We start from the raw sequence: 25,009 nt of genomic DNA, 5'->3' as shown, positions 1-25,009 counted from the left end.
ATTAACTGTTATAATTCATTGTTAACCATTTAGATACCAAAAGCAAATGCTAATTACTCGCATGACATTTTAAAAATAGGAAACTAATTAATTAGTTTCATTTTATCATCATACTTAGACAAAGGTTGATATTGACTAATTAATCATGTAATTAATTACCTAATTAATAATATGCGCATTAGCAACATAGATAAATAATATATAGTATCATTAATCATATATACACACTAAACTAAAATATAGATCTCGGGTGATAAATATAGAATGGAAACATACGTTTATCCGTCTCGGTATTTAGAGAAATATTTGCAGTCTCCGGCGAAGGAGACAAAGGACCGGAGGGATAGTTACAGGAGAAAACCGAAAGTGATAAATGTATCAGCTGAAATTTGTGAGTCGTCTTTGTGCTGAAATTTGGGGAAGAAAAACTGTGGTTTTATCGGATCTGCAGAGTAGAAAACTAGGAGAAGAGGTTGGATATAATTAAAGATGAGATCGAATATGTATCAGCTGAACGGTAAACAAGTAGTTGGCATTAAATATACAAAGTTAATATACCAAAGAAATAATAACGGAATAGTAACAAAACACTTAACATTTCAACGGAATGGTAACCGAATTCTTTTAACCGATCTAGTATAACAATGGATTATTAACGGAATATATGTGGAAAATTAGGTTGAATTTCTGTTGGCATGTCATTACCTTTCCGTTGTTATGGGGTGGCGGGATTTTTTGGCGCCTTTTTTACCAACGAAAATATCCATTACTAAATATTCGTCAGTAATTTGTTACTAATCAATTAGTATACGGTTAGTTTTTCAAGTTTTTAAGTTCCGTTGACAATTCGTTGGTAATTACCAACAGGTTTGTTTCCGTTACCATTTTCCCTTGGTATAAGTAAGAATTCTTGAAGTGATCTACTGAAAAAATTAATTAATAACGTAAAACACAGTTTAATTAGTGAAGTTAAAGAAAAACACTGACCTTAATTTGATTTTCAGATGAGAAGAAGAATGTTGAGAATGTTGAGGTGCCATTTATATTTTCAGATGAGAAGAAGAAAATAAATAAAGTAAATCTGAACTCAAAATTTGGGAATTAAGGTTGGTTGAGAAGGTTGAGAAGGTAGGTGCTGCCATTAAATTTAATTATTACATTTACTAACGGATATAACGTTAAGCGATCTACATTTATAAAAAATTAGTAACGGAATACTAACAGAATACAGTTTATCATTTTCGTGAGCAAATTGTTAACTTTTTTTACTAATTAGTTGTTATTCCATTATTAATTCGTAGCCAAAATTCTGATTGTAATCCATTGGCAATTCTGTTGGCAGGTTTAGGCGGGCTTTTTTGGCACTTATTTTACCCACGAAAAATTCCGTCAGTAAATAATTGTTGGTGTTCAATTGGGCTTTCGTTGTTATTCTACTGATTTATTAAAATCTTAAATTTTATTGGCAATTTGTTAGAACTGTCAACGGAATGTTATCTTTTGTTAATTTTCGTTGGCATTATCGAGAATTCTTTTAGTGTAGCAACCAGAAGTGGAGCATATATGGGGCATCTGTACCCCCAACCTTAGTTGGACTAACAAAGGATTGTGGTACTTATCATTGGCATTATCGAGAATTCTTGTAGTGTATCTGGAATTGTGGTACTTATCGCGAGAGCTCACCTCGCACAATAAAGGATTGTTCAATATATGGGGCATCTGTACCCCAACCTCAGTTGGTGTAACCGATGGATATGAACACTGGTCTATCACCAGTTTTTTAAGTGCGCGGTTCAATTGTGATTCTACTATTTTCAGTGATAGTGGTGTCGACTGGATTGCTCGAGAAACTTTTGTAATCACTTTTATTATCAAGAATATTTATATTCTATCTGTTAAGCAATCTGAAAACAAAATGGCTATTTGTTTGGCTCGGTTTTTGTTTCACAATCAGGTTGTAGTTGTCAGTTTGGGGGTTTATCCCGACTGTGTTCTTATGTTTTATGTTCAATAAAATCTTATTATTCGTCAAAAAAAAAAAGTGGAGCATGCTCAAGATATATGTTCAAATTCCCATCAAGAGTAAGATGCTTCAGATTTGGGGCATGGACTTTTAAAGCTGTATGTTCAAAATTTGCAAATATAAACTTCTCAAGAAGAGGACAGCCTGAAATAAGGTTTTCAACAACCTCACGGGTAATAATGCCATATTCTAGGCTAGGGTACTTCAAAAATGGAAATCCCCCAAACGTTAGAGGAGTTTTCACCTCAAACCCGCGAAGGTTCAAGCTAGTTAGTTGCTGACAAGAAAATATACGCCACTATCAAGTTCTATCTCTTTTATGCATTTCCTTGACAGGAAAAGTAGGAATTGATCCATGGCAGGATTTCTATCCATGTACTTCCATTAGGAACAAGCATACAATTTTCGTCAAACACAAGTTGTTACATGGTAGACCATCGTTACCTCCACTTGGTTGACCAAATGCAGGTTCCAATAGCATCCCTTACTGAGAATTTCGTTAGAATGATTTCACTGATGTCCTGTGTAATATCCAGGATATATTGTGTAATTATTTTTGCTAATAAATAATTAATATATGTGTTCAGTATCTATTCTGTGAATTATTTGTTAAGTGTTAAATGTGTTTGGATGTTTAAAAATATTATTAATTGAGTATTTTAATTTTTATATGTCCAAAATAAAATATAGATAATTGTCATATCTTCCTAATTATTTTTATGTTGATTTATGAATTTATAAGGATCATATGAAATTTATAAAATCTTTTTCCCGGTATTTAAAATCTATTTTATAAAAACGGGAACCAACCGACGTCATCCGTTGTTACATTTTTAGAACCCGAAACTCTTCCAAGAACTCCTTCCTAACCTAATTGTAATATTCCGAGCATATTCAATATTTCAACTTTTTCGATCCGGCGTACGGTTTGTCCTGCGCGGGTCTCGGCGCAGTATTTTCGATACAATATTCGTTTCGGTAAATCGATAAAACTCGTATTTTTGATAAACGGGAGCTTTTTATTAAACTATCCCAATTATCACCTCGTAGTACGTGTAACCAGGCACTGAGACCAAGACCGCAGTACAAATTGTACTGATTTAGATAATTGTCCCGAAAACTGATACCGTTTGGATCAGTTTTTATAAATAAACGTACCGTTTTATATCCGGAATGATCCAACGGGATACTAATTTTCCGTAATTATAAATAGCCTTTTATCGTATTTTATTTCGTATCAAAATCATTTGCATTCAGCTAATATATAATTTTCCAGAGAAAAACCCTAAATTCATAAACCTTTTTGAGAATCAAACCAACAATCGGAGGTGTTACTGGAGTCCGTTTGAAAAGCTCGAGTACTCAAAACGAAGGTCTTGAGGTGTTCTATCAAATTCTGTGTTCCAAATCAGTGCAGAAATCAAGGTTTATTTTCTGAAAAATTATTTATTTTTGAATTAATTTTATTAAAAATATGAATTTTTGTTCAAATGATTGTTTGTATGATTTGATGCTTGCATGTTGTAGAGCTTGTTTTCCTGATGATTTTTATATGTCATACGTCTGATTTGGAGTTCAATAACATGCTCAAAAGTGGGTTTAATTCTCGAATTTTAAAATTAGGGTTTATAACCCGTATGAATGTTTTCAATTGAAATTTGGGGCTTTTTGATTTAGGGGTTATTAGCTGTTGATTTATAGTGGATTATGTTCCTTATGAAATTTGCAATCGATTGGTATATAGCTCGTTAACAGAGGATTAGTGAATCGAAGGGAGTTGTGTTTTGAAGATTTTCGATGTTCGCCGGAAACCGGCAATGTTCTTGGCCAATTTCCGGCCAGGACATGGATGATTGATGTGTTTTGATTGCATAAATAAGTTCCTGGTAATGTGTAGATTAATTCTGGACAGTTTGGTGGCCTGAGGTGGCCGGAATCGTGTTCCAAAGTTTTGGGGAAGAAACAGTTTAGTCCCCCAGGTTTCCAAAGTTTGCATATTTTGGATTCCTGTTTATAAATTATTTAAAAATCATATTTCCTATTTATTTTAATTATAAAAATTCGATTTTAATTTCTGAAAATTCCAAAAATCATTATTTTAATTCCAAAAATTATATTTAATTCAAAAATAAATCTGAATTAATTAGTTAATTAATTTCAGTTAATTTTTAATTGATTAATTAGTCAATTAATTCGAAAATTAATTGATTAATTGATTTAATTAATTATTAATTGATTTTAATTAATTATTTAATTAGATTTAATTATTTAAAAATGATTTAAAAATTCCGAAAAATAGTTTCGAGCTTTAAAGTATTATTTTAAATCGTTTTCAAGGCTCGATAATTATTATGAAATTGTTTTGAAGCCAGAATTAGCCAACTGAACCCTGTTTACTACTTTGAAATTGATTCAACGATCTGTTTTAATTCCGAAAAATGTTTTAAAAATCATTTTAAATATCCGAAAGCCTATTTATGATCCGGGACTTCTTTATAAATGATATACCATTGATTATATGACATATTATGTGTTATATGTGACTTGTTGGTTAACTGTCGGTATATTCGATGTTTACTTGTTTATTGCGTAACTTTCAATCCGTTAATCGGATTTGGGTGAAACGAAGGGTAGATAGAAGTATGTGTTGAATCGAATCGTATGAGTTGAATATTGATAGATGCTTATGATATGTGAGCAGAAGAGGCAAGGCGTAGGAAAGGGAAACAGATAGTCAAGGAATAAGACAGTGGTGATTGAGAGCAAGTGCAGTGTAGTAAGCTAGTACCAGGAAAGTGTTTTGAACTTTCTCGAGATATTATAGTGATTGATAGTCCTGTTTATATTGCAAGTGCTTTGAAGCACTGAACCCTAAACCCTGATTCCAGTTATTGATCTTGAGTTGTAAACCTGATTCTTTCTAAACCATTGATTGTTGTATCCCCAAATACGAACCTCAAATATACGATACTACTCCACAAATACATACAAACTAATTATCAAACACTGAACCAGATTGCTTACACACTCAAACCATTGTATCTTATACTTTGAAAGACCAAATCCTTGAAACCCTGAAACACTTATCTTTTTGTTATCCAATTTTTTCACTACCTAGCAGCCAATCTTTGGAAATATCATATTGATCTTTATTTAGATTGAAACCATTTTCATTATTGAACGTCCAATGTTGTTAATGATCCTGTTTATTGTTTATTACTGCTTATTCTGTTATTATGGTAGAATTGGATTATTTTTTATAAAATTGTGGACCAGATTCGTGGTTAGACCATATAATGGTCAAGTTAGGCTAATGTATGCCTTGGATCCAGTAGTTAGAGCAGTGATGTGTGCTTTGCTCGGGGTTAGTGCGTGACTGATCAGCAGCCTAATCTTGGTTTTAAAATGAAAATATAATATCCAATTCTAAATCATAATCCATTGTTCACTTGATATCATAACCATATTTACCTGATGATCATTATTCGTAGTTTTGTCATTGTGACTTGCTGAGCTAGTTAGCTCATTTGTGCGATGATGTTTATGTTCTTTTCCAATTAAGAAGGAACCGGTTGGTACCGAGGATCCCCAGTCCAGCGCGAGAGCTAGGGGTTCAGGTTGATTGAGTTGAGCTAGTAGGCTTCTTTTGGAATAATTTAAGTTTGTAAAAGTTTGTAATAATGTTTAATACTCAGTTCTGAGTTTGGATAGTTGGGATTTGAAAGGTTTGTAATATAAGTAAATATGGTTGGCTTATGTGCATACTTTAACCTGTTGCGATCCGTGGTAATCGGTAAGTAGGGTCACTACATATCATTATTATTATCTTTATCATTCTTATAAGCATGTTATTAATAAGGTGTGTGTGTGTGTGGACCCCAAACTTCTGACCCGGGTTTGGAGGGTGCCACAGGTTTGGTATCAGAGCTGCAGGTTATAAGTCACTGACACAAGCCTAGGATTGACGGGAATGGGTAGAGGGTTAGGATTAGAAGTAGGGAATAGAAAGATAGAACGTTGAGAGGTTGAGTGCTTCAGTATAACAGGTATTAGTGTGATTCACGTCGTGGTTCGAGATTCTTATATTGTGATATAATTTCAGATAGCAGCGATGGCCGACTCTTTTATCCCCGTATCAGCTGATCACTCAAAGCCTTCAGTTGGAGTACCGTCTTCGGAGCCACGTCCTGTTGTTCCACCAGTGTTGGCTATACTACCTCCACATGTGTTGCAGCCCGTACCATTGCAGGCTATTCCACCTCCAGGCATGAGGCCACCTATCAGAGGACCTCCACCAGCTGATTCAGATTCCACTGGGCATTCAGTTGTGAGTGCCCCATTCCAGTCTACATTTCCCCCAGTTCCTTACTACCGGTATGAGGCTCTTCTCTTGGAGCGTGCTTCCATGTTGGGCCAAATCAGAGAGCTACAGCATATCATTAGGACTACTGATGTTGATCATGGTGTGAGGGAGCTTCGAGAGGAGATTCATGTGACACGGAGGGTTCTTGAGGCTAGGCTACATGGAGCTACACTACCTGGCAGAGGCCCTGATGCACTGATGGGCTGGGCTACTGAGGAGATGGAGGACTTCGAGAGGCAGGCAGGACCAGATTTTCCTTGGAGTTGAGTCAGAGATCCGGAGATAGAGATGCTGAGCAGTGTTGTTATGTTTGAGTTATATTTATAGACTAGCTATGCTGACTAGTGAGTAGGTTGTTGTACCCTTTTTTGCTTTTACTTCCGAAGCGTCTTTACACTTGTACTATCCAAAACTTTTGATCTATATATATCTGTACCTTTTCCTTTCCAGTATTGTCATTCATTTTACTGCACCTGTTTTACTTTACCTTATTTATTGCACCAGTTATACCCCTGTGATACCATGTACCCTGTTTTTCATAACTGTTTATATTCTGTAAAGAAGCATGCAATTTACTTAGTTACAACTGTTTTCAAAAAGAGATATTTCTGTTTTACAAAACTTTTCTTTTATGCAAAGAATTTGATTTAAAAGCTAAATGAGTTGTTTGATTCTTTACAGAAAATGCCTCCCAGAAGAAATACCCGCACCAACACCCAGAATGAAGAAACCAACAACAACAATAATAACAACCAAGATGATACAAACCATAATGCAAACCTAGGACCTATAGACCCAGCAATAGCCCAGATTCTTCAAATCTTGGCCCAACAAACAGTTCACCTGGCACAACAACAACAAAGAAAGACCAATCCCCAAGTAACTTTCAAAACTTTTCAGGCAGTAAACCCACCAGAATTCAAGGGTTCCTTAGAACCGATTGAAGCAAATGTTTGGTTAAAGGAGATAGAGAAGGCATTTGCCTTAATAAAAGTAAAGGACGAACAGAAGGTTGAGTTTGCAAGTTACTATTTGAAGAATGAGGCCACCTATTGGTGGGAGATGGTGAAGACGTTGGAAGGAACATATGTTATTACTTGGGAGAGGTTTAAGGAGTTGTTTTTAGAAAAGTATTTTCCTCAGTTTGTCCAAGACCAGATGGAGCTGAAGTTTTTAGAACTAAAGCAAGGAAACATGTTGGTGACAGATTATGAGAGCAAGTTTGAGAAATTGTCAAGGTATGTGCCGTCGTATGTGGATACTGACAGGAAGAAGGCTAAAAGATTCCAGCAAGGTTTGAAACCATGGATCAGAGGGAAGGTAGCCATTTTTGAATTGGATACCTATGCAGGAGTTGTACAGAAGGCTATGATCGCAGAGGCATAGAGTGAGATGTCACAGAAAGAGAAAGAAAGTAAGAAAAGGAAATTTGAAGGGAATGAAGGTTAGTCACAACCAGGGAAGTTTCCAAATTTTAAGAAGGGCAAGTTTCAGCCAGGAAGGAATTTTAATTTCAAGAGACAAAGTGCAGGCGACGGAAGCCAGGGCAACCGTCCAGTTAATGCGAATCAGCCAAATCAGTTGAGATTAACTTTTCCAGATTGTCAAGTATGTGGGAAGAAGCATGGGGGAGTTTATAATAAGTTGAATGTAGTTTGTTTCAAGTGCAATCAGAAAGGGCACTATTCAAGGGAGTGCCGAAATCAGCCAGCAAGAGAGCCAGCAAATAAGGATCAGCCTATCCGGAATCCGGCAGTGAAGGTTCTAGCCATTGGATTTACGTGCTTTAAATGTGGGAAACCAGGACATATAGCCAGGGATTGCAAGACACCAGCCCCAGTCAGTAACGCATTGAGGATTATGGGGTCTACCCCAGCAGTGAATGAGACTCCAAGGGCTAGAGTTTTTGACATGTCTGTGAAGGATGCTATCCAGGATACGGATGTCGTGGCAGGTACGCTTAATGTGAATTCTTTATGTGCCAAAGTGTTAATAGATTCGGGAGCAACTCGATCATTTGTTTCACAAGATTTTGTTAGTAAGTTAAATTGTCCAGTTGTGTATTTAAATGAAATAATGACTGTAGAATTGGAAAATCAAGAACAAGTATGTGTTAATCAAGTTTGTGGGAATTGTGAGATTGAGATTTCTGGTAGTAAGTTTTGTGTAGATTTGATACCATTTAAGTTAGGAGAATTTGACGTTATCTTAGGAATGGATTGGTTATCTAAGCACGATGCCCAGATAGATTGTCGAAATAAGAAAGTAATGGTGAAAACGCCAGATGAAAGAATAGTAACGTTCAAGGGCCAGAAACAAGTAAAGAAGTTCTTAACGATGATTCAAGCCAAGAAGTTACTACGACAAGGATTCAAGCATTTCGTGGCATATGTGATTGATAGGAGTCAGGAGCCAGCGAAACTTGAAGATATTCCAGTAGTGAATGAATTTCCAGACGTGTTTCCCGACGAGTTACCAGGACTTCCTCCAGATAGAGAAATTGAGTTTACAATCGACTTAGCACCAGGAACAGAACCGGTATCCAAGGCCCCGTATAGAATGGCGCCCGTTGAGATAAAAGAGCTAGCGAAGCAATTGCAAGAGCTGTTAGAGAAAGGAGTAATCAGACCCAGTGTGTCCCCATAGGGTGCACCGGTATTATTTGTCAAGAAGAAAGATGGAAGCATGAGACTGTGCATCGACTATAGGGAGCTCAACAAGCTTACAATCAAGAACAAGTATCCGTTACCTAGAATTGATGATCTATTTGACCAATTGAAGGGAGCCAAGTACTTCTCCATGATTGATTTAAGATCAGGATATCATCAACTGAAAATTAAGCCAGAAGATATATCGAAGACAGCTTTCAGAACAAGGTATGGACATTACGAATTTTTAGTGATGTCTTTTGGATTGACCAATGCCCCGGCAGCGTTTATGGACCTGATGAATAGAATTTTCAAGGAATACTTGGACAAGTTCGTTATTGTGTTTATAGACGATATTTTGATTTATTCAAAGGCGGAAGGGGATCATGCGGAACATTTGAGAACAGCTTTGGAGATTTTAAGGAAAAAGAAGTTATATGCTAAATTCTCGAAGTGTGAGTTTTGGCTACAGGAAGTTCAGTTCTTAGGACACATAGTCAGTAACGAAGGGATCAAAGTGGACCCAGCAAAAATTGAGGCAATTACAAATTGGGAAAGACCGAGAACACCCATCGAGGTAAGCAGTTTCTTGGGATTAGCGGGATATTATCGTCGATTCATTCAAAAAATTTCAAGGATTGCAATACCATTGACAAAGCTCACACGGAAGAATGAAAAGTTTATATGGAACGACAAGTGCGAAGAAAGTTTTCAGAAATTGAAGCAACGATTAATCACAGCAACTGTTTTGTCACTTTCAGACGATCAAGGGAATTTTGTAATTTATAGCGATGCTTCGCATAAAGGACTAGGATGCGTTCTAATACAACACGAGAAGGTGATTGCGTATGCGTCAAGGCAATTGAAACCACACGAACAGAAATACCCTACTCATGATTTGGAGCTAGCAGCCATAGTTTTTGCTTTGAAAATTTGGAGACATTATCTGTATGGAGAAAAGTGCGAGATTTTCACGGATCACAAAAGCTTAAAGTACATATTCACACAGAAGGAGATTAATATGAGGCAAAGGAGATGGTTAGAATTGATCAAGGATTACGACTGCTCAATTAATTATCATCCGGGTAAAGTGAACGTTGTAGCAAACGCGTTGAGTCGGAAGGAAAAGTTAAATATGTTATCAGTACCTGAAGAGATATATAAAGAATTTAAGAAACTTGAATTGGAAATTAAAGTTTGCAGGCCTAATGAAGCAAAAGTGTATAGTATGACTTTTCAGCCGGAGTTGCTAGAGAAAAGAAAGAAGTGTCAGGAAGATGTAATGGATCAAGATGTAAATCATTTGGTAGGTGAGGAATTGTGCACGCAGAAGGATGATCAAGGTATTCTTAGGTTTTCTTCAAGAATTTGGATTTCACCGGTGACGGAGCTGAAGAATGAAATTTTACAAGAAGCACATAATTCAAGGTATTCAATCCATCCAGGAAGTACCAAAATGTACATAGATTTAAATAAAAACTATTGGTGGCCAGATATGAAGAGGGAAATTGTGGAATAGGTTAGCAGATGTTATACATGTCAGAGAGTTAAAGCCGAACATCAAAGACCAAGTGGATTGCTACAGCTATTGGAGATTCCAGAGTGGAAGTGGGAACATATTGCCATGGATTTCATAGTTGGATTACCAAGGACAAGGGCTAATCATGATGCCATTTGGGTTATAGTGGATAGACTTACCAAGTCAGCTCATTTTCTGCCTATAAATGAAAGATTTTCACTCGATAAGTTGGTCCATATGTACCTGAAGGAAATTGTGGTTCGTCATGGAGTTCCTGTGTCTATCGTATCTGATCGAGATCCAAGATTTAATTCAAGATTTTGGAAGAGTTTTCAAGAATGTTTGGGAACAAGACTGAATATGAGTACAGCCTACCACCCACATACGGACGGCCAAAGTGAAAGAAAGATCCAGACGATTGAGGACATGTTACGTGTTTGTGCTATTGATTTCAAAGGAAGTTGGGACGAGCATTTACCTCTGGTAGGATTTGCTTATAACAACAGTTATCATGCCAGTATTGGGATGCCACCCTATGAAGCCCTTTATGGACGCAAATGCAGATCTCCAGTGTATTGGGACGAAGTAGGAGAACGCAAAATACTTGGACCTGAACTAGTACAGTAGACAAAAGAAGTGGTTAAATTATTCAAAAAAGATTGATAGCCGCACAGGACCGTCAAAGGAAATATGCAGACCAGTCAAGGAAAGACATAGAATTCGAAGAAGGAAGCTTGGTATTACTGAAAGTATCACCGTGGAAGGGATTAATGAGGTTTGGAAAGAAAGGAAAGTTGAGCCCAAGATATGTTGGACCTTTTGAGATTCTAAAGCGCGTTGGCAAAGTAGCTTACGAATTGGCGTTACCTCCGCACATGGAGCACATTCACAATGTTTTTCACGTATCGATACTCAAGAAATATAATCCAGACTCTAGGCATGTAATAGAATATGAGCCAATAGAGCTTCAGGCAGATTTGTCATATGTAGAGAGTCCGATGGAGATTCTAGAGAAAAGAGAGAAGGTATTGAGGAATAAAGTGGTAAAGCTAGTAAGAGTGTTATGGAGAAACCCAAAGGTTGAAGAGTCAACCTGGGAGTTAGAAAGTGATATGAGAGAAAAGTACCCTCATTTGTTTTCTTAGGAGATTCTGAGGACAAAATCTTTTTAAGGGGGGAAGGATGTAATATCTGGGATATATTGTGTAATTATTTTTGCTAATAAATAATTAATATATGTGTTCAGTATCTATTCTGTGAATTATTTGTTAAGTGTTAAATGTGTTTGGATGTTTAAAAATATTATTAATTGAGTATTTTAATTTTTATATCTCCAAAATAAAATATAGATAATTGTCATATCTTACTAATTATTTTTATGTTGATTAATGAATTTATAAGGATTACATGAAATTTATAAAATCTTTTTCTGGGTATTTCAAATCTATTTTATAAAAACGGGAACCAACCGACGTCATCCGTTGTTACGTAATTGGAACCCGAAACTCTTCCGAGAACTCCTTCCTAACCTAATTGTAATATTCCGAGCATATTCCATGTTTCGACTATTTCGATCCGGCGTACGGTTTGTCCTGCACGGGTCCCGGCGCAGTATTTTCGATACAATATTCGTTTCGATAAATTAATAAAACTCGTATTTTCGATAAACGGGAGCTTTTTATTAAACTATCCCAATTATCACCTCGTAGTACGTGTAACCAGGCGCTGAGACCTAGACCGCAGTACAAATTGTACTGATTTAGATAATTGTCCCGAAAATCGATACCGTTTGGATCAGTTTTTATAAATAAACGTACCGTTTTATATCTGAAATGATCTAACGGGATACTAATTTTCCGTAATTATAAATAGCCTTTTACCGTATTTTATTTCGTATCAAAATCATTTGCAGTCAGCTAATATATAATTTTCCAGAGAAAAACCCTAAATTCATAAACCTTTTTGAGAATCAAACCAACAATCGGAGGTGTTACTGGAGTCCGTTTGAAAAGCTCGAGTACTCAAAACGAAGGTCTTGAGGTGTTCTATCAAATTCTGTGTTCCAAATCAGTGCAGAAATCAAGGTTTATTTTCTGAAAAATTATTTATTTTTGAATTAATTTTATTAAAAATATGAATTTTTGTTCAAATGATTGTTTGTATGATTTGATGCTTGCATGTTGTAGAGCTTGTTTTCCTGATGATTTTCATATGTCATACGTCTGATTTGGAGTTCAATAACATGCTCAAAAGTGGGTTTAATTCTCGAATTTTAAAATTAGGGTTTATAACCCGTATGAATGTTTTCAATTGAAATTTGGGGCTTTTTGATTTAGGGGTTATTAGCTGTTGATTTATAGTGGATTATGTTCCTTATGAAATTTGCAATCGATTGGTATATAGCTCGTTAACAGAGGATTAGTGAATCGAAGGGAGTTGTGTTTTGAAGATTTTCGATGTTCGCCGGAAACCGGCAATGTTCTTGGCCAATTTCCGGCCAGGACAGGGATGATTGATGTGTTTTGATTGCATAAATAAGTTCCTGGTAATGTGTAAATTAATTCTGGATAGTTTAGTGGCCTGAGGTGGCCGGAATCGTGTTCTCCGGCCACACTCCGGCGAGTCGACGGCGGGGGTTTGTAAAATTGCAAACAGGCCCCTGGACTTTTAGGGAAGAAACAGTTTAGTACCCCAGGTTTCCAGAGTTTGCATATTTTGGATTCCTGTTTATAAATTATTTAAAAATCATATTTCCTATTTATTTTAATTATAAAAATTCGATTTTAGTTTCTGAAAATTCCAAAATTATTATTTTAATTCCAAAATTATATTTAATTCAAAAATAAATCTGAATTAATTAGTTAATTAATTTCAGTTAATTTTTAATTGATTAATTAGTCAATTAATTCAAAATTAATTGATTATTTAATTTAATTAATTATTAATTGATTTTAATTAATTATTTAATTAGATTTAATTATTTAAAAATGATTTAAAAATTCTAAAAAATAGTTTCGAGCTTTAAAGTATTATTTTAAATCGTTTTCAAGGCTCGATAATTATTATGAAATTGTTTTGAAGCCAGAATTGGCCAACCGGACATTGTTTACTACTTCGAAATTGATTCAACGATCTGTTTTAATTCCGAAAAATGTTTTAAAAATCATTTTAAATATCTGAAAGCCTATTTATGACCCGAGACTTCTTTATAAATGATATACCATTGATTATATGACGTGTTATGTGTTATATGTGACTTGTTGGTTAACTGTCGGTCTATATATTCGATGTTTACTTGTTTATTTCGTAACTTTCAATCCGTTAATCGGATTTGGGTGAAACGAAGGGTAGATAGCAGTATGTGTTGAATCGAATCGTATGAGTTGAATATTGATATATGCTTATGATATATGACCAGAAGAGGCAAGGCGTAGGAAAGGGAAACAGATAGTCAAGGAGTAAGACAGTGGTGATTGAGAGCAAGTGCAGTGTAGTAAGCTAGTACCAGGCAAGTGTTCTGAACTTTCTCGAGATATTATAGTGATTGATAGTCCTGTTTATATTGCAAGTGCTTTGAAGCACTGAACCCTAAACCCTGATTCCAGTTATTGATCTTGAGTTGTAAACCTGATTCTTTCTAAACCATTGATTGTTGTATCCCCAAATACGAACCTCAAATATACGATACTACTCCACAAATACATACAAACTAATTATCAAACACTGAACCAGATTGCTTACACACTTAAACCATTGTATCTTATGCTTTGAAAGACCAAATCCTTGAAACCCTGAAACACTGATCTTTTTGTTATCCAATTCTTTCACTACCTAGCAGCCAAGCTTTGGAAATGCCATATTGATCTTTATGTAGATTGAAACCATTTTCATTATTGAACGTCCAATGTTGTTAATGATCCTGTTTATTGTTTATTACTGCTTATTATGTTATTATGGTAGAATTGGATTGTTTTTATAAAATTGTGGACCAGATTCGTGGTCAGACCATATAATGGTCAAGTTAGGCCAATGTGTGCCTTGGATCCAGTAGTTAGAGCAGTGTTGTGTGCTTTGCTCGGGGTTATTGCGTGACTGATCAGCAGCCTAACCTTGGTTTTTAAAATGAAAATATAATATCCAATTCTAAATCATAATCCATTGTTCACTTGATATCATAACCATATTTACCTGATGATCAGTATTCTCAGTTTTGTCATTGTGACTTGCTGAGCTAGTTAGCTCATTTGTGCGATGTTGTTTATGTTCTTTTCCAGTTAAGAAGGAACCGGTTGGTACCGAGAATCCCCAGTCCAGCGCGAGAGCTAGGGGTTCAGGTTGATTGAGTTGAGCTAGTAGGCTTCTTTTGGAATAATTTAAGTTTGTAAAAGTTTGTAATAATGTTTAATACTCAGTTATGAGTTTGGATAGTTGGGATTTGAACGATTATAATATAAGTAAGTGTGGTTGGCTTGTGTACATACTTTAACCTATTGCGGTCCATGGTAATCGATAAGTAGGGTCACTGCATATCATTATTATTATCTTTATCATTGTTATAAGCAGGTTATTAATAAGGTGTGTGTGTGGACCCCAAACTTCTGACCCGGGTTTGGAGGGCGCCACATCCTGAGCCAGATTACTTATAAAATATTTCTTTGTGCTTTCATCCATATTTTTCCTGGGAAAGCAAATTATTAGTCAAAAACAAATAAATTTTGGTCAAATACGAGTAGTTTCTGAAAATGTAGGAGAAAATATCAGTATATTAGTTCTCCATCTAAATCAGTTATAAATGTTACTAGTAGTATAATGTTATAAAATGTTTGAAATTATAGTTTGTCGAACAAATGATAGGCAAAATGAGGCATTGTGTATCTACTATCTACTGCTAATTTAGAAAAAAAAACTGAGGAAATGCGATAGACTGAAGTTGAAAATCACGAGGAAATATGAAGTTGGAAATCTTCATATCTGATGCCAGAGATCCTTCTCATATGCTTTCCGTTAGTCAAAAATCCCGCATCTGAAGGTAGTCTATTTTAACATTCAAATAGGAAGAAAATTATACATAATTCAAACGGTCGAACTAAAAAGTTGAAGATATATTTCTTTTGTGGGAAAATTTCCCTTTGGCACTAATCACATAAAATGAAGTAGTTTTGCACAAGAACAATATTTAATAATTGTATTCATGTTTACCTCTCCCAAAGAGTCCCCTTCCGTGATTGAGAGAGCACTCCCCAATTGTTGATATCTTTGATTTTCTGATATTTAAATGCAGGAATACCGCATTCATTTCATACATTATGTATTAATTAATGTGTTATATGAGACATATTTTTTTCAGAATAAAAAAAATAAGTAAACACATATTTTTTTAAATCCGAAAAGTGTTACCTTCCTAATTTTGGGCATTTTTTATAAGATTGTATTAAAAGGAATTGTAACAATAAACCTTTCATATATCTTTCTTTTATTTTATTTTTAACAACTTGATTCTTGTTTAGTCATTTCTAATTTATCATCAAATACCTTCAAGGCAAATATGAGAATATGAAATATATTTTAAACTTTGAATTTGCTTGAATGGCATGTTTAAACGGGGAAATTGATTTGATATAATTCCAACACATTAGAATATAAGTTCAAATTTTGAGTATTTAAAATAAGAACTAAATTCCTCATTTAAAATAAATTGAATGTTAATAAAAACAAAATTTTTTATAGAATTTGTTATTAGCACTTTATCAATGCTTTTAAGACAACATTCTGTTTATTGGTCAAGGCTTGCTTACGATTCGTTATCGTTAAAAGTATTAGCTACAAGCCTACAATGCAATTTTACCAATTAAACTTGAAGAGAAAAGGTTAAAGATATACACAAGATGATAGTGAAGGTATAAACCCCTGGTGTGTGATGTCACAAACTCGAGGAATGAAGAGATTAATTGGTATAAAAAGGAAAATAAGACCCGGAGAACGTCCAAACACATTTAAGAGATTAATGCAGCACTTTATCGGTCATATTCATTTTTCATTGTAATCCTCATCAGGAAAAATTAACATCATCTCAAGAACCGGAGAACATCCAAACACAAATCAAGAAATTTGACATCATACACAACAAAAAAAAATGCCTAAATACAACCGCCCAGAAAACGGTTGTATTTAGTTAAATATAACTTAATTTGGGCCGGTCGAAAATGCTCGAGTCATATTTAGTAGACCGATCGTATTTACACTAAATACAACTGGTCAAACGAGCGGCTAAACATAACCGCATAAATACAACTGCATTCAGTCGAATTTAAGTTTGAAATTCCCACCGATAGTTTTGAATTAAGATTTTCAAATTTTCTGTAAAATTTTGAAAAGCCCGCCAAAAATACTAAATTTGACTACATGTGCTCGTTTATCAAATTCAACCACTTTTAGTGAAAATTTAATTTCTAATGTTTGCAGTAGATATTCAATTTCAACCATTTTGGTGAATTATTATTTTCAACTGGTTTTGGTCGAATTAATATAACAAAATCCCAAAAAAAACTTGTTTTAAACCATGTTTAAATGAAAAGCCATTTATTTTCCTTAAAGCACCAGATATCATAAAATAACAGAGGAAAATATATAAGACCAACACTAGCTTTAAAATCATTAAACTGGTTAGTTATAGTTATGCCCAGCTAGCTTGGTCATCGATGTTTAGAACTAGAAAGTTTGATGACCATTAGTTACTTGCCCCATATAATTTAACAAAACAGCTAGACATAGCTTTACAAAAGAGGAGCAGAATTCTAAAACTCAACAAGTTTTTAGTTCATAAAAAGCTAAGTAGATATTCCCAGGCTAATATGACAAAGCCTACTACATTAACGGATAGTTGTGTGCATCGAGATCTTCATCTCCATCTTTATTTTTTCCTCGTACCTCATCTCCGTTGTTGCCGCTATTGTTCGGAACCCGCTCAGCCATCATAGTGCCCTACATATTATCGATTTATTAATAACTGCAATTTCACCATATTACTGACAATCATGTCCGACAACTAATGAGGATTTCTGCATGAACATATAACATAATGATTTTACTGTTTACAGAACAAGAAATATTGTCATGCTATCTACTAACTAACCCTTTGTCCCGGGCTGCTAAATCAATATATACCCAAAAATATACCCAAGAACTTGTTACAATCCAGTCCAGAAAGCATGAGTCATGAGTGCGGGGGCGGCAGGGGTGCGTAGTATCATAGTATGGGGATACAGAATTTCGGTAAATCTAAAAAAATGGGGATTTGGAGAATTATAATATATTATATATGAATTATATATGAATATATTAAAGATTTTCATTTAAATTAAACTAAATAGTCAACTAAATTAGTTCATTATCCTTAATAATAAACATCATTATTATTTGATTACGAAAATAATGCAGTTTAACATAGTTAACCGATTAAGTATTTAAGTATCTACATTACCTTCTCTCACTTGTGGGTGAGAGAAGAATCCTAGAGGAAATACCCCTAGTTATACAGATCCCTAAGGACTAGGCAGCTGCTGGTGATTCCAAGTTCTTAAGCTTTAGTCTTACTCCAGTGCGTGGTAAACAAGTCACACAGCAACACATGCCATTTACTTTCCATTTTCACATTCCATTGCAGTGTGTAAAATGTTTGTTATAATAAGCTTTCTACCAAATTCCAAAACATATACAGTACTTATCTTTATAATCAGCTTGTTCATTTTACAAGACTGCAGTCCAGGAGTTATTTAATTAGGCGGATTAATGTAATTAATTTAACAATCTTTTAATTTTCATTTCTATATTTTTATTCTTCAGGCACTGACAAGTGGATTTTATATCTATTTGGAACGCTTTATTACAAGCTTAAGTTTGTGTTTTGGACTCAAGTTGTTGGTATTTTTGATATGTTCTTGTGTTGTTGTATTTCAGGCATCAGTTAAATGAAGAAAGAATCTTTTCAAGGATATATACTGAAAAGAGCTAAAAATTGGAAGCCTAGGCCATTCTCAAGTTATATAGAATCTCGTTAGCTTCGCGTGGGAAGTTGAATCTCCTAATTCTGATGAGCAGAACTCAAGATACGGCCAAAAGAAAAATCAGCAGAAAAATCTAGAAACCCTGCGCGGCCTCCCCCAAAACCAGTGCGACCGCCCCGACTTTCTGCCAAAAAAAACAGCGTGTCGGCGCTGATTTTAGCGCGGCCGCCCCGCCCTTTTTGCCCCAGAATCCTGATTTTAGTAGAAATTGATGATTTTGAGGGTCCAGGTCCACTAGGGGCTTATATATACTAATAAAAAGACGTTTTTAACGACAAGGAGCGAGGGGGGAGTAATTAGAAGGCCTAGAGAGCACGAGATGGCTACGGAGAAGAAGACTTTCGTATTCTTCAATATAGTTGATACTTTGGATGCTTGTTTTCGATTATTCTTTGAACCCTAGTACTCTTATATTGTTTTATATCATGTTTTCATTGGAACCCATGGTGACGATGAGTTCAGTTATGAACTAATCGTTATCATGGGGTTCTAACGGATTTACTTATGGATTTCTATAGTTAATTTGCTTCAATATCTTGGTGTGTGGTGATTGATTGATATCCTAGTATTGGTTGTGCTTATTCATCTTATGTGTGTAGCTAACATATAAGATAGCGTGTTAATCTCTATTGAAGCGATAGTGAATATAGAGATTTAGAACTTGCCATGCTAGCATAGGATCATGTATTTATTATGCATGATTCATAGGTAATTTTAACCATCTTACTTGCCCAATATAATCACGATAGATAACTTGTTCATTAAACCTTTATGTTCATTAAACCATCTTACTTGTTCTTTTGTGGATGTCTGGTAGTAGGGTATTCGTACAACGAAAATTGGCATTTACTATTTTCGTGTTATCTGATTAATTTTCATCACCATTGCATGCTAAGATTAAGAACAATGACTTTAAATAAAGTATTTAATGAAGTTAGAATCCCATATTTATCTCATATAGTTAATTTAATCACTTTTATTTTTAGTTAATTGCATGTTAGTTTAATCTTAGTTATTAACATCTCAACTTGTTATTGTCTTAGCATTGAGCGATAGTTATACCATTGTTTCATAGGTGCATAATCTTAAGTTAAACAAAAAGAGTCTCTGTGGGAACGAATTTGATTTATATCTTATATTACCTGTGAACGCGTATACTTGCGTATAATTTTGGCACGTGTTTTCTCCCTAACAAGTTTTTGGCGCCGCTGCCAGGGACTCGGTGTTAATTTTTAGTTTATGTGCTTGACATCAGTCGTAGTTTAAGTTCACTGACTCGGATTCTTTTATTTTCATGGGTTACTTGTTTGTGTTTCAGGTACTCATTACAATGGGAGATCCAGCAGCACCAACGAAAGCGTTGATGGATTTTTCTCATCCAAAGATCAATGACATTCAATCTAGCATTGTCAGGCCAGCTATCGCAGCTAATACCTTTGAGATCAAGCCTGGCATAATTCAAATGGTACAGAATTCAGTCCAGTTTGGGAGTTCCCCAACGGAGGACCCAAATATGCACATTAGAGATTTCATAGAGACTTGCGATACTTTCAAGTTCAACGGTGTTTCGGAAGATGCTTTGAAGCTGAGGTTTTTCCCTTTTTCTATGAGGGATAAAGTAAGTGTTGATTGCATTCTCTACCACCAGGTTCTATCACTACTTGGGAAGATCTTGCTTAAAAGTTTCTCACTAAATTCTTTCATATGGCGAAGATAGCTGCAATCAGGAACGCTCTTACTCAATTTACGCAGCAATCGGGATAATCTTTATGTAAAGCTTGGGAGCGCTACAAGGAGATGCTTAGGAAGTGTCCTCATCATGGAATACCTGACTGGATGATCATCAACTATTTTTATAATGGTTTGGGAGCACAGTCCAGATCCATGCTCGATGCAGCATCAGGTGGAGCCTTATGGGCTAAGAGCTATGAGGGAGTTTATGATCTAATTGAACTGATGGCTGCTAATGAATATCAGTATCCAACCTAGAGATTTCCACAAGGCAAGGTAGCAGGAGTTATTGAAGTGGATACAGCTACGGCTATCACTGCTCAACTAAAGGCGTTGTCTACGAAGATCGATTCTCTGGCTAACTATGGTGTTAATCAGATAACCAGTGTTTGCGAGATGTGTGCAGGTTCGTATGTGACGGAGCAATGCACTATATTTAATGAATCAGCTCAGTTTGTGAGCAACTTTCAGAGATCGTAGCAACCAGTTCCAGACACTTATCATCCTGACAACTGGAATCATCCTAACTTCAGCTGGAGCAAAAATCAGAATGTGATGCAATAGTTGTTCAAACAATTTGTGAACAATCAATTCAATCCTCCTAGTTTTTAGCAACAATTTGCACCAAGGCAACAATTTTAGCTAATGGGAATGCAACAGCAAACTCATGGAGGTGCAGGTCAATATTCGAATGAAAAATCTCAATTGGAGGAGTTGAGGCTTATGTGCAAAAACCAGGCTCTTATATGTCAAAGCCAGGCTGTTTCTATCAAGACTCCGGAGAACCAAATAGGGCAAATTTCTAACGCCTTATTGAACCAAAAATGTTTCCTAGTGATACAGAAGCCAATCCAGGCAAGAGGGAAGTTAAAGAACAGGTGAACGCCATCACCTTGAGGTCTAGAAAGGTCGCTATCCCCCAAATTCAGCAAGACGAAGAGTCTAAAAATTTTATCCAGAATGCAGGAGCGTCCGCACCCTTACCAATTCCAGAAAATGAGATTGTAGCTGAAAAAGTTGTTCAGAAGGATGTCGAGGTGGAACAGAAGAAGAAAAAGGCTACTAAAAACAATCCTCCTGAGGGTAATACAGGGGATCAACAGGTCTACCCACCTCCGCCATATCCTAAAAGACTTCAGAAGTAGAAATTCGATAAGCAATTCGCCAAGTTGTTGGAAGTTTTCAAGAAACTTCACATCAACATACCTTTTACAGAATCTCTAGAGCAAATACCGAGTTATACGAAGTTCATGAAAGGTATTCTATCTCGAAAGTTGAAGCTTGAGGAGTTGGAAACCGTTGCTCTAACGGAAGAGTGTAGTCTGTGTTGCACATAAATTGCCTCTGAAGCTTAAAGATCCTGGAAGTTTCACTATTCCTTGCACTATTGGAAACTTGTCATTTGACAAATGCTTGTGTGATTTGGGAGCTAGCATCAATCTGATGCCCTTGTCTATCTTCAAGAAGCTTGGTCTACCTGATCTGAAACCGACATACATGTCATTATAACTAGCTGATCGTTCCATCGCTTATCCGCGAGGAATAGTGGAAGATGTCTTGGTTAAGGTGGAGAAACTCATCTTCCCTGCTGATTTTGTAATTCTGGACTTTGAGAAAGATAAGAAGATTCCCATTATCTTGGGGAGACCATTCTTGGCTACAGGACGAACTATGATCGATGTGCAAAAAGGAGAGCTTACTATGAAGGTTCAAGATCAGAAGGTCACTTTTAATGTGTTTAAGGCAATAAAGTTACACATAAATAAAGAGGAGTGCTTTAAAGTAGAGGGGGTCGACTATGTCGTGAATTCGGAGCTTGAGCAATTGTCAAAGTCAAATACCTTAGAGAGATCCTTAATAGGGGAATCAGTTATTGAAGATGAAGAAAGAGTGGAGCAACTGTAGGTTTTGAATGCACCTCCGTGGAAGAGGAAGTTGGATATGCCATTCGATTTTCTTGGGTTGGCAGAGCTAAAAATTTCTCAGGAGCGTCTCGAGCCGTCTATTGAAGAAGCTCCCGCACTTGGGCTCAAACCGCTACCAGATCATTTTAGTTATACATTTTTAGGTACACCCCTTGACAAGGGGTTGGAATATATCTATGATAATCTAAAGGGTGACCGACCAGTTCCTCCCGTGCTTGCAGATGGTCTCTCTCATGCATCACAGACAGTTTATAGATTTGGTCTTGGTGATGTACAGCATAGAAGGTTGATTCGGCGTATTGAGGCCATGCATGACATCCACCGACGTTTTGCTAAAGATTTGACACACGCTCTCGGTACTATTTTCCGAGACACTGGTGTCGAGGTGGATTGGCCACCTGATCCTCCACCCGAGGAGGGTGATCCTCCTGCTGAGGAGGGTGATTGTGGTGCCCTCCAAACCCGGGTCAGAAGTTTGGGGTCCACATACATACCTTATTTATAACCTGCTTATAACAATATTAAAGATAATAATAATATGCAATGACCCTAATTACCAATTACCACGGATCGCAACAGGTTAAAGTATGCACATAAGCCAAACACTCTAGTATATTACATACCGATCAAATCCCAACCATTCAAACTCAAACTAAGTATTAAACATATTAATTACAAACTTTTACAATTTTAAATTATTCCAAAAGAAGCCTACTAGCTCAGCTTCAACAGCCTTAATCCCTAGCTCTCACACTGGACTGGGGATCCTTGCTACCAACTGGTTCCTTTTTAACTGGAAAGAATATAGACAACATCGCACAAATGAGCTAACTAGCTCAGCAAGTCACAATGACAAAACTGAGAATAATGATCATCAAGTGAATATGGTTATGATATCAAGTGAACAATGGATTATGATTTAGAATTGGATACTATATTTCAATTTTAAAAAAACAAGGTTAGGCTGCTGATCAGCCACGCACTAACCCCGAGCAAAGCACACAGCATTGTTCTAACTACTGGATCCAAGGCACACATTGGCCTAACTTGACCATTAAATGGTCTGACCACGAATCTGGTCCACAATTTTATAAAAGCAATCCAATTCTAACATAATAACAGAATGAACAATAATAACAATAATCAGAATCATTAACAACAGTGAATACTTAACAATGAAAGGGTTTCAACCCTTGTAAGGATCAATTAGGTAATTTCAAAGCTTGGATACTGCGTAATGAAAGAATTGGATAACAAAGGACTCAACGTTTCAGGGTTTTAAGGATTTGGTCTTTCAAAGCATAAAATGTAATGCGTTGAGTATATAAGCAATTCAGTTTAGTGTTTGGTATTTAGTTTGTATATACTTGTGGAGTAGTATCGTAGATTTATGGTTCGTCTTTGGGTATACAATAATCAATGGCTTAGAAAGAATAAGGTTCATGGCTCAAGAACAATAACTGAAATCAGGGTTTAGGTTTCAGTGCTTCAAAGCACTTGCAATATCAACAGGACTATCAAGTACTACAATATCTCGAGAAAGTTCAGAACACTTGCCTGGTATTAGCTTACTATCCTGCACTCGCTTCCAATCACAATCGTCTTACTCCTCAACTACCTGTTTCCCTTTCCTATGTCTTGCCTCTTCTGCTCACATATGATAAGCATCTATCAATCATCAACTCACAGGATTCTATTCAACACATACTTCTATCTACCCTTCGTTTCACCCAAATCCGATTAACGGATTGAAAGTTATGCAATAACCAAGTAAACACCGAATATATAGACCGATAGTCAATCAACAAGTCACGTATAACACATAATACATCACGTAATCAATGACATATCATTTATAAAGAAGTCTCGGGTCATAAATATGCTTTCGGGTATTTAAAATGATTTTTAAAATATTTTTCAGAATTAATACGGGTCGTTGGATCAATTTCGGGTTAATAAACAGGGTTCGGTTGACCAATTCTGACTCCAAAACAATTTTGTAATAATTATCGAGCCTTGGAAATAATTTAGAATAATATTTTAAAGCTCGAAACTATTTTTCGGAAATTTTTAAATCATTTTTAAATAATTAAATCTAATTAAATAATTAATTAAAATCAATTAATAATTAATTAAATCAATTAATCAATTAATTTTTGAATTAATTGACCAATTAATCAATTAAAAATCAAGTGAAATTAATTAACTAATTAATTCAGATTTGTTTTTGAATTAAAAATAATTTTCGGAATTAAAATACTAATTTTTAGAATTTTCAGAAATTAAAAATGAATTTTTATAATAAAAATAAATAGGAAATATGATTTTTAAATATTTTATAAACAGGAATCCCATTTTTGAAAACTTTACAAACTACAGGGACTAAACTTCATCATTTTCAAAACTGCAGGGACCAAACTGCAATTTTGCAGTCCAGTCGCCGGAAAAAGTCGGGGATGGCCGGAGAAGACGATCCCGGCGTCCTCACCCCACCAACACCTCCAGATCAACACTACACCTCAACAGGAATCTATATCTGCAATCAAAACACAACAATAACCCCTGTCCTGGCCGGAAAATGGCCAAGAACATTGCCGCATTCCGGCGAAACGATGAAAACTTAAAAAGACAACTCCCTACGATTCAAGCATCCTCTGTTAACGAGCTATATATCAATCGATTGCAAATTTCATAGAGAACACAACCCACTATAAATTAACAGCTAATAACTCCTGGA

The 25,009-nt window shown here is 35.6% G+C and overlaps 1 non-coding gene and 1 pseudogene across 1 annotated transcript; both read right to left on the bottom strand.

Annotated features, from left to right (window-relative positions):
- LOC141664882 (uncharacterized) overlaps nucleotides 1-25,009 on the bottom strand; it is a 44,526-nt pseudogene that overhangs the window by 3,622 nt on the left and 15,895 nt on the right.
- Nucleotides 20,336-20,442, bottom strand: LOC141669118 (small nucleolar RNA R71). Its single transcript, XR_012553412.1, has one exon. It is a non-coding gene; the product is annotated as a small nucleolar RNA R71 (small nucleolar RNA).

This window comes from Apium graveolens, chromosome 6 (assembly GCF_009905375.1).
Source record: "Apium graveolens cultivar Ventura chromosome 6, ASM990537v1, whole genome shotgun sequence".
NCBI lineage: Eukaryota > Viridiplantae > Streptophyta > Magnoliopsida > Apiales > Apiaceae > Apium > Apium graveolens.
This window is presented reverse-complemented; position numbering and strand designations above follow the sequence as displayed.